This window comes from Lissotriton vulgaris, chromosome 12 (genome assembly GCF_964263255.1).
Source record: "Lissotriton vulgaris chromosome 12, aLisVul1.2, whole genome shotgun sequence".
Classification (NCBI taxonomy): domain Eukaryota; kingdom Metazoa; phylum Chordata; class Amphibia; order Caudata; family Salamandridae; genus Lissotriton; species Lissotriton vulgaris.
The window spans coordinates 175,082,041-175,097,978 of record NC_141700.1 but is presented as its reverse complement, the minus strand read 5'-3'; the positions used below and the strand labels follow the sequence as shown (position 1 = coordinate 175,097,978).

Genomic DNA, 15,938 nt, shown 5'->3' with positions numbered 1-15,938 from the left:
CTAGACAAGATATGTTTGATTGTGTACGAATGTGGGAGAAAGCAGTGCGCGAACGAATGAAGCGTGAAATACGCCTTGGTGGAAAAAGAGCAGCGCAAGGCTGCTCGAGATAAGGCTTTACAGCTGGAGGAGAAGGAGTTGCAGGAAAAGAAAGAGAGGGAGGCAAGGGAACGTAATTTGCAAATGAGCGGTCAATTTCCTATCTGGCGTCCGCTTTATCCTGTCCTTGCTAATGAAGTTGATGATTTTTCATTACTAGATCGGTGCCCGCCTCCGTACGTTTCGCCTACGGCCCCGGATGAGGACTCGGACAATGAGGAGTACGGGAATAAGAGTATGAGGTTAACTGCTGGTGAAGCTGCGGAGTTGCGCAGTTTTGCCCGTAAACTTAATTTGAATAAAATAACTATGTCAGAGATTAAAACTGAAATGAATAAGTGGTCAGAGTGAGAACAGCTGTATTTTTTAAGTGCTCTCGGAGATGAAGTTGTAGACCGAGTTAGTAAAAATTCAACTGATTTAGAGCCTAAGGATATATCAGTTCATCGTGAGAATATGAGTAAGGCTTATTTGTTATTGCAGATGCGGATGAATTTTTCCAACGGTTGGTCCACCTACGGGATGAGGCGTCCAGATTGCGTGAAGTACGAAAAGCAGCAGGCGTGCCTGCGCCGGGGTCGAAGGAACAATTCAAACAGTGTTCTATGTTTGGAACAGATGAGCGTTCTACAGTTCATGTTATGCCTATACGTGAAGCTGCGCCTTTGTATGTTCCCCCCAAAGGGCAAGGTACCAGTGATGATAAATTGTCCGGGGATGCAAAAGGGTATTTCATATATAATTGGGTGTATACGCCTTGGAATAGGGCAGATGTTATGGCATTGAAAAATGCTTTACCCGATCCCCGTAAAAATCCGGCAGCTTTCTATGAAGGAGTGGAGGGGGCTATTTCTTCATGTGTTATGACATTAGTTGATATTGATCTTTTCTTTGGGTTAATATTGCCCCCTGATTTGTGGAGAGCAATTCGTAAGTTTGATGACCAAACGATTTTAGGAGCGGATTGGAAAGCTATAGCTCAAGCTGATTTAGACAGGGAGCCTGCATGTAAGCCTTGTCAGAGAATTCTAGATCTCCCAACAGCTATTTTGAATAAATTAAAAACGCTTGTTCCCCCTAAAAAGATTGATTGGACTATGTTAGCCTCCTGCAAACAGAAACAGGACGAGTCGGTATCTGACTTCTTTTCACGTTTCGAAGAAGCGTTTCATGATTACAGTGGGCAATTATTAACAGATGATACGGGTAGGCATTTGTTTGTATGTATGTGGCTAATCTCCTGCCGGAGATTGCAAGCGATTGAAAACTAGTGAAAGTTCCTGGACCACGGCGACCCCTGCGTCCTTGTTAACGATGGCTCAGTATTATGAGCGACAGGAATTAGAAGCTAAAGAAAGTACTGATAAGAAAGCGAAGGAGTTAAAGACGAAGGTGATGTTGGCTCAGGTTCGTGCTACGCAGCCAAGAGGGAATGATAGAGGCAGGCGAGGAGGGTATGGTACGTCTTATGGTCGTACCGACATTGCTGAGGACCAATGTGCATACTGTAAAGAGTTTGGGCATTGGGCTGAAGATTGTCCGGTGCTTCGTGAGCAACGTAGTCAGCGTGGTCGAGGAGGTGCTGGACACGGAATAGTTATTCGGGGGCGAGAGGTGGAGCAAGTGATCATGGTAGGTTTGAGACGAGAGGTCGTGGTCAGGATGATCGTAATACTTTTGATCGACGGAATCAGTACCAGATATCGGAGGGTGAGAATGTGGAGTCTCAGGATTATGTGCACGCATAGGAGTGCTTAGGATGGGCTGTGGAATCGGTTGAAGTGCCAGTAGATCAAAGAGGTCCGTATGTATCAGCGGGCGTTTTGGGTTCTACTGATCAGTTTTTGGTTGACACAGGAGCTACTCATAGTGCTCTGTCTAAAAATTTGGTTCCAAGGGCTCCCCTGTCTGGCGAAATGATTACATGCATAGGGTTCGATGGCACACCCTCTCCAAGCCCACTGTCACAACCTCTTACCTTTTGTATTGACAGATTCTTTGGTCTGTGCCCATTCTTATTGTCACCACATACCCCAGACAATATTATGGGCATAGATTTGCTTAAATATTTTCGGGCAACAATACGCTGCGCTCCTGAAGGAGTGCGGGTTATTTTGAATGACAATTATCCGGATGTAGGAAGACTATGTACTATGCAAGAAATTGAAGCATTAGCCTCTCTCCCACACACGTTATGGGCTACATCAGACACGGATGTGGGACAGATGCTCATTCCGCCCATTCGAATAACTGTTAAGGAGGGAGTGTCTTTGCCGCGTGTACCACAATACAAAATATCTAGGGAAGGTGAAATTGCCCTGACGCACATTTTTCAGGATTTGATTATTGCAGGAGTTGTGGAGGAAGTTCCCTACAATGTTTGTAACATTCCGATTCTTCCGATTCTAAAGAAAGACACTGATGACAAAGTCTATCGATTTATTATTGATTTGAGGGAGATCAACAAAATTGTAGTGCCCCAGTATCCGGTGGTGTCTGATATCACCACCTTACTTACTTTGGTCCCCCCCACTGCCACCACATTTTCTGTAATTGACCTTAAAAACGCCTTCTTTTCCATCCTCATCTATCCCGATAGCAGATATCTATTTGACTTCACGTTAAATAATAAATCGTATAGATTTTGTCGAGTTCCTCAAGGCTATACAGAAAGTCCTAGCATATATAGCCAGGCTTTAAAAAGACAGCTTGATTCCTTTGATTTGCAGTCTGGAGTAGCTCTCATCCAGTATGTTGACGATATTTTACTAGCTGCAGACACATATGCACAGTGTGAGAAGAGTACTCTTGCTTTGCTCTCTTTCCTTGCTCAGAATAATCACAAAGTGTCTAGGAAAAAGTTACAATATTGTAGACCAAAGATGACCTACCTCGGTCATCTTTTGTCTAAGGAGGGACGTGCATTAACATCTGATCGAATTCAAGCAATTTTAGATACACCAGTCCCCCGCACTCAGAGAGATGTGCGTGCCTTTATAGGTTTAACGTCCTTTTGTAGACAGTGGATAATGGGGTTTTCACACATTACAAAACCCTTGTTAGCATTATTGTCCAAAACTACACCAATGCCTCTTGAATGGACAGATGAATGTCAGACTGCTTTTGAACAATTGAGACAAGCCCTTTGTTCTGCACCAGTGTTAGGTACACCAGATTACACGAAGATTTTCACGTTGTACGTACATGAGAAAGATGGGTGCGCATTGTCAGAGTTAGTGAAGACACACAGGGATAAGCAGAGGCCCTGCGCATACTTTTTGGCAATACTTGACCCTGTAGCACGAGGATTACCTGGGTGTTTTCGAGCAGTTGCAGCAACAGCAGTGGCTATACGGCAGAGTGAGGGAATAGTTTTGTCACACAAATTGTTGGTGTTAGTTCCCCATGCGGTAGATGCTTTGTTAAATCAAACAAAGACCCAGTATCTCACGAGTGCACGTTTAACAGGATATGAGCTCACACTGTTGGCACCACATATCACACTAAAGAGATGTGCTACCCTGAACACTGCCACTTTATTGCCGCATCCGGTTGCTGAGGGCCAAGAGGAAGAACACCATGATTGTGTTTTCCTGACCGAAGATCAAACAAAGGGTCGTGTCGACTTACAGGATACGCCACTTCCAGATGTGGATGGGGAACTGCGGGTTGATGGATCGTGTTTAAGGCTGCCAGATGGCACAACTTCTGCAGCATATGCGATCACGACACTTAAGACAGTGGTAGAAACAGCACGAATACCACAGAAATCGGCCCAAGCAGCGGAGCTAATAGCTTTGACAAGAGCCTGCAAATTGAGTGCTGGCTTATGTGTGAACATCTACACAGACAGCCGGTACGCCTTCGGAGTAGCGCATGACTTTGGCCTACTCTGGAGAGAGAGTGGGTTTTTGACTTCGCATGGAGTACATATCATGCACGGAGAACTAGTGCGTGATCTCTTGAATGCGTTACTTTGTCCAAAGAAAGTGGCGATAATCAAATGCAGTGCACATAAAAAGGTCACTGACAAAGTGGGACAAGGAAACGCTTTTGCAGACAGTATAGCAAGGCAAACGGCTATGTTACGAAATGACTCACCAATGTATGTGGTGAAATCACAGGCTGAACGGTGGCATGATGCTAGAGAGGAGATACTAGACATTCAGAAATCAGCGTCTGAAGCAGAACTTGCAACCTGGGCAGTTGAGGGCGTGCTGGATGATGAGAGTTGTTGGCGAAGTAAAGATATGGAAAGATGGAAATTGCCTGCAGCTTACTTGCAAGCGATGGTCCAAATGACACATGGATTGGCACATGTTGGAGCTCTTGCGAATACTCGATTGCTAACGCGAGTTTGGGAGCATCCTGAGATTGCCAATACAGCCAAGAGAGTAGTGCAGACCTGTCTGATATGTTTACAGCACAATCCTGCAAAAGGGACGCACACTCCGAAAGGAGGGTTTGTTCCACCTACTGCACCGTTTGAAGTACTGCAAATGGATTACATCCAGCTTGAGCGTTGTAATAACCTTAAGTATGTCTTAGTGGTGGTGTGTGCTTTCAGTAAATGGATTGAGGCCTTCCCCACGAAGAATAATACTGCGTTGACAACAGGTAAGGTTTTGCTCAAAGAGTACTTCCCTCGATACGGCGTTTGTAAATTTTTGTGGAGCGATAATGGTCCTCATTTTGTTGGGAGAGTTGTGGAATATGTGATGAAGGGATTGGGAATTCAGCAGAAATTTCATGCTGTGTTCCATCCTCAGTCAGCAGGTCTCGTTGAACGGTATAATGCTACTCTGAAATTGAAGCTAGCAAAGATCGTGGCATCCACGTCTTTGAAATGGCCGGATGCTCTGCCTCTGGCGTTGCTATCTATCAGATCAGTGCCCCATTCCCGAACTGGCCTCACACCTTATGAAGTGGTGTTTGGAAGGCCTATGAACATATGGGGAGTTCCTAAGCCTCGATTGTTACATGATGTGCCTTATATAATGATGAACGATTATTTGGCACGATTAACAAATGATTTACTTTCCATTCATCAACAGGTTCGAGAAGCGCTCCCCGACAATTCTATTGGAGAGGCCCATAATCTTCGTCCTGGGGATCATGTCATGATCCGTTCTTTCGAGAGAACAAGCAGCTTGGAACCGAGGTGGCGTGGCATCGAGACATCTTGGACGAGGAGAAGAGCCAAGCTGTAGTGTCTGCCGAATCGGAGGGAGCCTTCCCGGACCACACTGTTTCTGGAAAAGAGAGATATAACTTACAACCACGATAAGAAGTTTTTTTTTATGCGAGACTGTTTGAGTTCCACTCTGGGGTTTGTGAAACGGAAGCCGGGAATATCAAGGGGGAGGGATCTGTTCTGCCAAGTGTAGCGACACCCATCTTGAATCTCGGAGAAGAAACCAACGGCTACCTCGGAGCTCAGCACTCACATTTTTATTTTTTTAGTTGTGTTTTTGAGACATTTTGAACTTTGAACAATGGCATCTTCTGCAGTACGAGACAAGAGAATTCTTGGCGCAGTACTATTTGTTCTGACAATTGTTGTGATAGCTGTGATAGCTTGGGTAGTAGAACTTGTGGTGCCGGTACGAGAACATTTGTTGCCAACTACCCCGATGCTATCTGAACATTTCCATTTTACTCTGCCTTATCATGAAGAGCGACACCGACAAACTTATTTGAACAATAGTTTTATTCAGATTCTGCATCACACCCATAATATGACAAACACTTCTAACTGTTGGGTATGTGGGATGTTGCCTGGACATCAAAAGAAAGGAGGCACACCGCTTATTCCACTCCCGTTTTCCCATAATGGCTCTTGCAATGCTTGGTACACACTTTTATTCACTTTACGATGGCCAACGAAAGGGGGGCTGCTCTTTCGACTCAACAAGATATGCTACAATGATCGAGATGGCTATCCGCAAGCTGAAGGAACTAAGTTTGAATGGGAGGAGTATCGCCCCGACAACGTGTCAGCACCACAAGTTTATAATAACCAACGGAGTGTCAATATGTCTAGTTAACATGTGATTACTGTTATTGATACCAAAGCTGATCTCTGTGTTCGTAATAAAGGTACAATCCCAGTTGGCAGAAGTGAATGTAACACCACTCTTACCTTGGACACTCCAAATGGCATTTCGTTTGTGGCCTCCCGAAATACGTATTTTATATGTGGAAATAAAGGCTATCATCGTCTCCCTATAGGATGGTTAGGAACATGTTATATATCTTTTGTATTACCCCCTGTGTTTATTGCCCCACCTATGTATCATAACAATTACATCCTTTATCACAATTTCATTTTGAATAGGGTAAAGAGAGCATTAGTCCTTGAAGACATAGACCAAACCGATACTGCGTTGCAACAATATGTTGATTTTAATTTGGGTCTCTTTTCATTTGTTGGAGCTGCTTTGAATAGTCGAAAAATAAGACGGTTAACTCGTGTTGTAGAAGCGGTTGCTAATGATACCGCTTTTGCTCTAGGAAACTTAACTGAGGAGCTTCAGATAACTAGAATTGTAACGCTCCAAAACAGGATGGTATTAGATGTAGTATTAGCTGATCGTGGAGGAGCATGCCGCATTATCGGAAGTAGTTGTTGCGTATATGTACCCGATAACTCACCTTCTGTGTATGATGCCATATCCAAATTACATAAAATTGCTGCTGAGATACATCCTGATAATGGTACATGGACATTTTCGGGGTGGTTTTGGTCAATACAGCCTTGACACTGTGCCTCATGGAAACAGCCCAGCCCGAACTGCCAAGCCATGTCTTCCCTGGACCAGAAACAAGCATCCTGGGACCGGTTTCGGACTAACAGCCCTCATCAGCCAGGCTAGCTTGAATCCAGTGGCAAAGTGAGCAAGGGACCCACGCCTGGAACATAACACAGATCCCCAAAAAATACATTACCTGTCACACAGAAATTGATGGATACATCACAAAGGCAACTTGTGGAGGACACAGTTTCACAAAAGTCAGAGGAAAATAATGTAATTGAAGACAGTAGTCAATGTGTCCACACTTTGATCAACAAGCACCTTTGTGCAGTTTTTCCCTGACCTTGTCCTTCCCAACAAAGTATCACCACATACTTCTCTCATCAGCACATCAATAGTTGGTGAAACGGTGAAAGATATAACATGTAAAGGTAGACATACACTCATGAGAAGAAGTTGTCAATGACATCTCAACATAAGTCTACTCCTTCCTCTTTACCACTATCATCTTCATTTGGCAAATCAGGATCCTCAAGCAGAGCCTCTTTATGATCCCCATCCTCTGCAATATAAGGGATGCTCCATTGCAGGGTGATGTTGTGTAGCATGCAGCAGGCCACGGGGATTCAGCACACCTTAGCGGGTGAGTAGATCAGGGCTTCACCAGTTTTGTGTAGACAACAAAATGTGGCCTATCGCAGCCCAAAAGTCCACTCCACTAGCCACCATGTTCTTCTATGAGCCTCATTGAAGCACTTCCCCTCGCATTGTTGGATTCTTCAGCGGTGCCAACAACAATGTTAAGTTGGGATAAGCTGAGTCAACTAGATGGAATACAAAGAACAGAGCAAAAATATGTAACAATTTCTGATTATTGCTCGAGAAATGTGACATTTGCAGGGGTATGGGGATGTTCAGTAGTACAGTGGAGAAGTGTGGGTCAATGGTTAGAGCGACAGGCCCTGATGCAGAGGTCTAGCCCGGGACCAGGGTTCAATTCCCTGCCTCGGCGGGTCTTGGGCTAAAAAATTCCACGGACCTGATAATTCTCGCATCGGTGCCTATTCCAATCATGGAGTCCCGCTCTGCAACACTGGGCAATAGCTTGCTTAATCTCCACAATGGCCCCCACAATGCTAAGGATGCCTGGCCTCCACCTTGGGGGTGCCCAGTAGTGGACGCCTCACAGGAAAAGCCAGGATTGGTTCCACAGCGGTATTCGTACAAGCGCCTTGAGACCCTTGCGGGTGAGTAGTGCGCTATACAAGTATCAATTTACATTTTTTTTTACATTTTACAGATGAATCATGGGCCGAGCTGGGGAACCAGGCACAGATGCTTGTGATGTTCACATCAGGTAAGCAGACAAATTGCACGTTGATTGAATGTAAGTGTTCTGATAGACCTGTTCTCTGGCGTGTGGTGGCACTAAGGCAATATGTGTGCCATCAATAGCTCCAACCACATGTGGTAGGTTGAATAGGTTTAATCCAGACAAACTACACACATGTCTTAAATGTAGATCCCCACAATCTGACTTTACACACATGGTCTGGAACTGTGTCAAAATTGAGTCCAATTGGCTTGCGATCTGTGGGAAAATTGGGAAGATGACTGGCTTAGATGTAGTGCCTTCTCCGGAGGTTGCATTGTTGGGGTATGCAGCTGGATTCCCTAAGGGCATGTGTCGGTTCATGGCAATAGCATTACTGTTTGCGAAAAGAGGGATCGCCCTGGTTTGGGGGCGTAGGTTTTCTCCCACGGTCAAATCATGGTTGCACAGTCTAACATACTGTAACACGAACAGCGAGATATTCGCTAGCATCAGCCTCCAACCTCCGGGCAAAAGATATATGGGGTCCTCCCAAAAGCTACCTTCTAGAATCTAATGCTGCACCAGCCATGCAACAGCCTGATGGAGCCCTTCTGTTTTGAGCAAAAAAAGCTAAATTGGATAGTACCCAATTTGGGCCTGTAGTACATTTTACTGTATTTTCACATTTATTTTGGGGGGGGGGGGAATTTCTAAAAACCTTTATTGACATTGTGCAGTACATCAATGCATTAAAGACCACAGTTCAAGCGCCACAGTATTTGACACATGTATTGCATTTTCCCACACCAATATGTACACAAAATGAACTTTCCCCCAACCACCCTTTTTACACAGTTCAAGAGATAATACAAAGCTGTCCAGTCCATGACAATACAGTCCAACAGCATATGTAGACAAGCAGCAGCACAGTTCGACACACATGAGGTATGAACGATATTTTCTACCAGGACAGGACATCATGAGCTTTAAATCAATAATCTCTTTTTTTTTGTCCTCATAACCACCATGTAGACAAAGTACCAAAAGGAATTTACAGAGAGCAGCTGTCTCAGTTTATCTGAAAAACTGGAAGGGACAAAAATCTAGTGGTGGCCATCTATCCCTCAGCTGTCAACTGTATTCCAAGAAGGCACAGAGTCCATGATTTACCAATCTGCGGCAAACCTTGGGGTAGTTTGGCAGCCAGTTGGGGCCGGGCATGAACCGGATAACGGCTGTTCCACTGGTGCAAGCTTTAGAGGCATCATAGGAGATCAATCATTGGACCCGGGGAGAAAAAAAAAAACCCAGATAAATCAATGAAGCCAAGATAATAAATACCAGAACGCCCTTTTACTCTGGTTACCAGATCTAGCCAGATCGGTACATGAGGTCTGCAGGACTGAAGTTTGCCAATCTCTAAAGGTAGGAGGTGAAGAGTCTTTCCATTTCCTGCAGATCTCCCTTCTTGCAAGCAGGATTGCATAAAATACTAGGCACCTAGCTGGACTTTGTACACCTTCTAGAACACCAAATACCACCAGGGGCAGATCTATAGTGACAAGTCTTCCCAATGACCCTGTGAGGGAATTGCTGATCTCCTCCCAAAATGTGGCTAACTGAGGGCATTCAAAAAACATATGTGTATCTGATGCAGCAATCAACCCGCATTTAGCACAAGACACTGACTCTCCTCCTGAAAATTTAGACAACCTGAGAGGGGAGTAGTATGCCCATTTCAGAGTAAAAATATGATTCCTGCGTAACCAGGAAGGCTTGACAATGTTCCACAGGAGATCAAAAGAGGTCATCCAAAGATCTTGTAGATTCTGGTCCATCAAGACTGAACCCCATAACGACTCCGGCAGAACAAAGTCTCCATCCGACTCCTCCAGAATGAGATTATACCACTTGGACACTTCTTTTTTAACTGGACCCAAGTTTACTAAATCAGACAACAATGGGCTGTGCCCTCCAAGTTTGAACTTATTCCTGTTAGCAGGAGAGGTTTTATAGGCTAAAGTCCAGCTAAGAATCTGTAAGTATTTAAATCATGAAAGATTGTGGCCAACCTTAACTTGCAGATGTTCCCAGGAGAGTAAATCCCCCTCATAGAAGAGGTCTCCCCAAACTTCCGGGCCTGCCCCTCTCAAAGGGATAGCTAAACTGTCTTCAAGCCAAGCAGGATTTTCAGGCAACCCCCACAGAGGTGTTTTTTCACAGAAGTAATTTTGTTTTATAGATTTCATAACTTCAGTCCAAATTTGAGCAAGACCTTGTAGAGTCTTCAGTTTAATTTTTTTTTTAAACGTAGGATTGCCAAATTTAAAAAGAAAACCCGAACGATTAATTCCTTCCCCATCCAACATAGCTGCAAACATAGGACCAACCGCAGAAGCTGAGGGTCCTTTCAACAGCATTCGAGAGTGGGATAATTGAAAGGCAGAGGCATAGATCTTTAGGTCTGGAGACGCCAGGCCACCTTTATCCCGCCGCCGTCTTAGTTTTTTCCAGGCGATTTGTGGAAGATGGTTATTCCAGATAAAGGATGAGATGTTGGATTGGAACTTGGCTAAAACAGTTTGATCAAAGTATAAAGGAATGGTATTAAATAGAAAAGACATTTTAGGCAGGATCGACATTTTAATGAGGTCGGCTCTACCTAGTAATGAAAGGGGCAGATGCGACCATGATTGAAGAAGATTACGGCAATCTTTGACGACGGATGATAAGTTGACTTGGACAAGTTTATTAATGTAATTCACTATCGTCAAGCCTAGGTATCGCATTGAAATGCCTGCTTGAAGTTCTGTTACAGACTCCTCATCCTGCCATACCAGCATTTCGGTCTTGGCTGCATTGATCTCCTATCCCGACACTTGTCTGAAGGCATGAGCCAATTTCAAGATAGCCGGGAGTGCAGTGGTGACTTCTGATGTTAAAATAAGCACGTCATCAGCATATAATGCTACCTTCCTCATCCAACCTTGATAGGAGAAAGGTTTGATGGTCACTTCCTCCCTTAGATGTTGCGCGAAGGGCTCAATGTAAAAATCAAAAAGCAAGGGAGAAAGCTTGCATCCCTGCCGGGTTCCCCTAGAGATGGAAAAAGGGTTCAAAAGGTCACCATTAACAAGGAGGCACGCAGATGGATTATTGTACAACAGGCCTATCACCCTACGGAACCTCTCCCCCACACCAAACTTGGCCAAGGCCTCCGACAGGTACACCCAGTTGACCCTGTCGAAATCCTTGGTTGCATCCAGCGAGAGGGCGGCCAATGGGAGATTGTTGGTTATTGCCATATCAATGGCGCCAATTAAATCATAAGTGAGTTCATGAAGTTGTCTCCCTTTCAGGAATCCCTTCTGATCCGAATGAAGAACAAAGGGAGCAATAGAGGCCATTCTAGTAGATAGAACTGTGGTGAAGATTTTATAATCCACATTCAAAATTCAGATCGGCCTATACGATCCACAGGCCTCCATAGGTTTACTTGGTTTTAAAATAAGGGTGATAGAGGCATTATCCCATGATACCAGAGGAGGCATTCCTTCTAAAAGAATCTGATTGAATAGAATAGTGAGGAAGGGAACGATTTCTGACTCCAGGAGTTTATATAGCTCGGCTGGGAACCCATCAGGTCCGGACGCCTTCCCCCTCTTACCCTTCCTAATGGCTGATCTCACCTCATCCTCTGTAATGGGACTGTCCAAATATTGCGACTGTTCAAAAGAAAAAGAGGGCAAAGTGATATTACTCAACCAGCTCTTGATAGCCTCAGATGTAACTACCTTATCTTCTTGATATATATCTTGGAAGAATTCCCTAAAAACCCTCCTAATTTCCTCGTCCGAAGTAAAGTTGTTATTTCCTACTTTTATAGATGCTATAATATTATGGACCTGATCTACTTTGGTCTTCCAAGCTAGTAATTTACCAGCGCCCTCACTATATTCGAAATGTGCCAATTTACTGGCTTCCCATCTTTGTTGGACCCTCAGATTTAGGATCGAAGCCAGGCTTCCTTTAAGAATCAACAGTTGATTCTGAAGAGAATCTAAAATAGACCCTGAAGCTGTACAATTAATATCAATGTCGTGTTGGATACGAGCCATATCTGCTTCAATGGAGGAAATCTTTTCCTTATATTGCTTCCTGCGATAGGCAATTTTACCTGTAATAAGCCCTCTCAAGGTAGCCTTGAAAGAGTCCCAGATAATTCTATTTAAGGTGGAGCCGTTGTTTGATAGAAAGAAATTCTGAGTCTCTGACTTTAGGTATAAGATATCCTCATCTTTAGAAAGGAGAGAGCGATCAAAGGACCACGTACTCGGGGTTTCTTAATACAGAGACCTAATTCCAATTCAATCGCAGAATGGTCTGAAAGGTGAGATGGGAGATAGTCTATGGTTTTAACAGAATCAACCAGTCTTTGACTTATTAAAATAAAGTCGATCCTTGGCTTGTGATGGTATTTGAGGTTCCGAAAAGAAACCCCTTGTTGTTGTCCCGACCTTTGTCGCCAAACATCGACAAACCCATACTGCCTCATAGCGTCCAATAGGAAGGATCTAGTCTTGGACAAAACCAAAGATCGACTATTAGGAGATCTGTCCAAGACAGGATCCAACACAATGTTAAAATCGCCGGCTAGTTTTATGGGACCTGAAACGGAAAGTAACTGCGAGAAAACGGATTCCAAACAAGAAGGGTCATCCTGGTTCGGGCCATAATAGCTAACCCTGGGCGTAGTTCGCGGAGCCGCACTCCACGGAGCTACGCGAAGACGCACTTGCACTCCGCGACCTACGCGTAGCTCCGCAGACATGCGTAGTTGCTTGCTAGACCCGTTCGCGCGCCGTTTTTCGTCTTCGGGAGCGCGGTGTGCGTGTTCGGGGCGCTGCCTGCATGCTCGGGATGTCTAGCGCGCTAGTTACCCAAGAGGTTTGTCCCGCCCGCTTGTGTTCCCTTATTTCCTGTTCAGGGTCACAAGTAACGTGTTCGGGTTATGCAAGACATGTTCGGGAACTCGATCTTAACAACAAGCATCCTCGCACGTCCTTATGACGCTATCGCGCATCCAAATGACGTTATCGCGTTCGCACTGTCGCACAGGATTGTGCGGGAGGGTTTACAAACATGGTGGCACACGCGACCGGGAAAAAGCGAATGCAGAACCAAGGTAAGCCATTGCCGCGCCCGCGATAATGTTATTCAGCGCGTGAGAACTACGCTACGCACCGGATCGCGGAGTAATCGACAGCTACGCGTTCTCCGCGAAACGCGGAGTTGCCGAAACTCCGCAAACTCCGCGAACGGAGCGTAGTTCTTCGCCCAGGGTTAATAATAGCCCACAACTGTAACTAGAAACCCAACCATGAGGACTGACGCCATGGCCCATTTACCAGAAGAATCTACAGCTTGTGAAACCAACTTAGCTTTAGCTCCTTTTTTAAAAATAATCGCCACCCCCCTGGTATGATATGTTTGAGTGGTAGAGACCGCAAAGTCAATCCATCTATTCTTCTTGGTAAGTGCAATCATTTCACTATGAGTTAAATGGGTCTCCTGCAACACCACAACCTGCACATCCAAGTCCTTCAGGTATTGTAAAATTCTGTTGGCTCGGGGCTTGGTGCGAAGGCCGTTGACGTTCCAGGAGATAAACCTAACACTACTCATCTCTCATCCGATAAGCCAAGAAGACTAAAAATACTGTACCAAAAAAAAAGTGCTGTTTTATGTTACGATTCATAACGTCCTTACAAAAATTGTGAGTATTACCATTCCTTAAACTACTATTCAGGTTACTGAGGACTTTTTTATATTTTTGCCACCCCTCTGCACCCACCCGCCCAAAGTGTGAACCCCTCCCCACATGAAAAACCCTTGCAATATCTAACCGGAACAATCTCCAGTAGATAGTGCCCCGCTGATTGACTCCCGGCAAGAAAGATCACCCGCCTTCTTTTCAAATGACATATGAAGAGCAAGAAAATTCAAGGGAAATAAGAGAGTAACTGACACTGTGATCATATTAAGCAATATACTTAAGTGAAAAACCTACGTCAAAATTAGAAAATAGAGAAGTAAATGGGAAGTCTCCTTAAGTAAATAAGGTGGATTATAGGTGCATGAAGTTATACCTTACGGGCCCCCTTGCCCAACTCCATTAGTAGCTCATCGGCTGCTTGTACAGACCTGATGTTAAACATCTTATTGTTATGCATTACTTTAAGGGCTGCCGGAAACATGAGCTGAGCTGTTGCACCTAATTTCCTAAAGGCATCCAGGCACCTCCCAAATTCCCATTGTTTTTCAATTGTAACTCTGGAAAGGTCTGATCTTATCAAAAAGGTAAATCCTTTCCCAGCCAAAGACTTCTGTTTCAGAGCCATATTTAGGATGCGCTCCTTTAAAAGGTAAGTATGAAAATTAACTAAGATCTTACGAGGTTTGGACCTCTGGGGGTTCAATTTAAAGGGATCCCTATGAATTCTTTGAATGTCAGCCGACAATTCTTCGAGAGTATGCTCTAAGCACAGGGATTCCTTAAGTAGAGTAACAATGTATTGTTTAATGTCTGACCCTTCTGATCCTTCAGGAACATTAAGGATACGAATGTTCCCCCGTCTTGCATTGTTTTCAAGAGTTTCCATCCTCTCGCTAAGAGCCAAATCTTCCCTTGTAAGTTTTTGAATGTCAACTTTCACCTGGTCCAAATAAATTGAGTGCAATCCCACCGTCTCCTCTAGCACTCCGGTTCTTATAGTGAGCCCTTCAATTTTATTATCAAGCGTTTCACAGTAATTTCTAAACTCTATTTGATTAGCAGATGATTCAGCAAATCCCTTTCTTATCTCCAGGGTAAGGGCTGAAAACATCCCCAAAAAGGAGGCAGCCGTCATCGGAGAAGAAGAAGAAGAAACCAGTAATGAGTTGGGATCATGTAGAGCAGAAGCAGAAGAAGTTTCTATATCTGCGCCCTCAGATGCCCCTCCTAGTTCAAGAAAATGTATCTCTTCAGCCTCCTCGGCCAGCTCTGTAGTTGGGACTAGGGGTAAACTCTGCGCTATCACAGATGAAAATTGTGGCGGAGATTGCTCGGGCTGCATGGGCTGTGGTTCTCTCCCCATGTCGTGTACACCCTGAGAGTCCCCTGCGGAGCCAGTAGATACTACATTTTCAATAATTTGACTAGAACTCTTCTCAGCTGCATCTCTCACCTCCAGCGACGGTGTAGCTACTGGCACCAAAGGTTGGGTAGGAGAAGAGGAATGGGCCTCTGAGACCGAAGCCATATCAGTATCGTCAATCTCTTCAGAAAGATGTAAAATCTGAGGAACGACCTTGAAATAGGAGCGAAGTGAAGGAGTAATCCTCGACCCTATGGGGAGCACTGTTTTAGGATCTTTAGCCTTGACCTAATATTTACCCTTCACATTAGTGTGTTTAGACTTAAGTTCTGTGTTCAAAAAGGATGAAGATTTTGTCTTAGCTGGTGTGTTGACCCCTTTTCTGACCTCTGCACCCCCCTCCGGGACCCCCGCCTTGTTTACTCCAGTTTCCTTTTTTCGTCCTCGACCTCGTTTAAGCCCCCCTCTAGGTGTATTAGGTGATGTATTAGAGGTCTTTGCAGTATTAGGAGTATTTATAGCATTTATGGTAGGAGGAGTCTGTATTATAGCCTTGGCAGAGGGGGTGCAATATAGGGGAGTAGGATTAGTTACTGTTTGGTACACACCCGTAAGATTCCCATCACCAGC

At 44.6% G+C, this 15,938-nt stretch overlaps 1 pseudogene; it reads left to right on the top strand.

Annotated features, from left to right (window-relative positions):
- LOC147673787 (uncharacterized) overlaps nucleotides 1-11,569 on the top strand; it is a 45,327-nt pseudogene extending 33,758 nt beyond the window's left edge.
- Nucleotides 11,570-15,938: the final 4,369 nt, after the last annotated feature.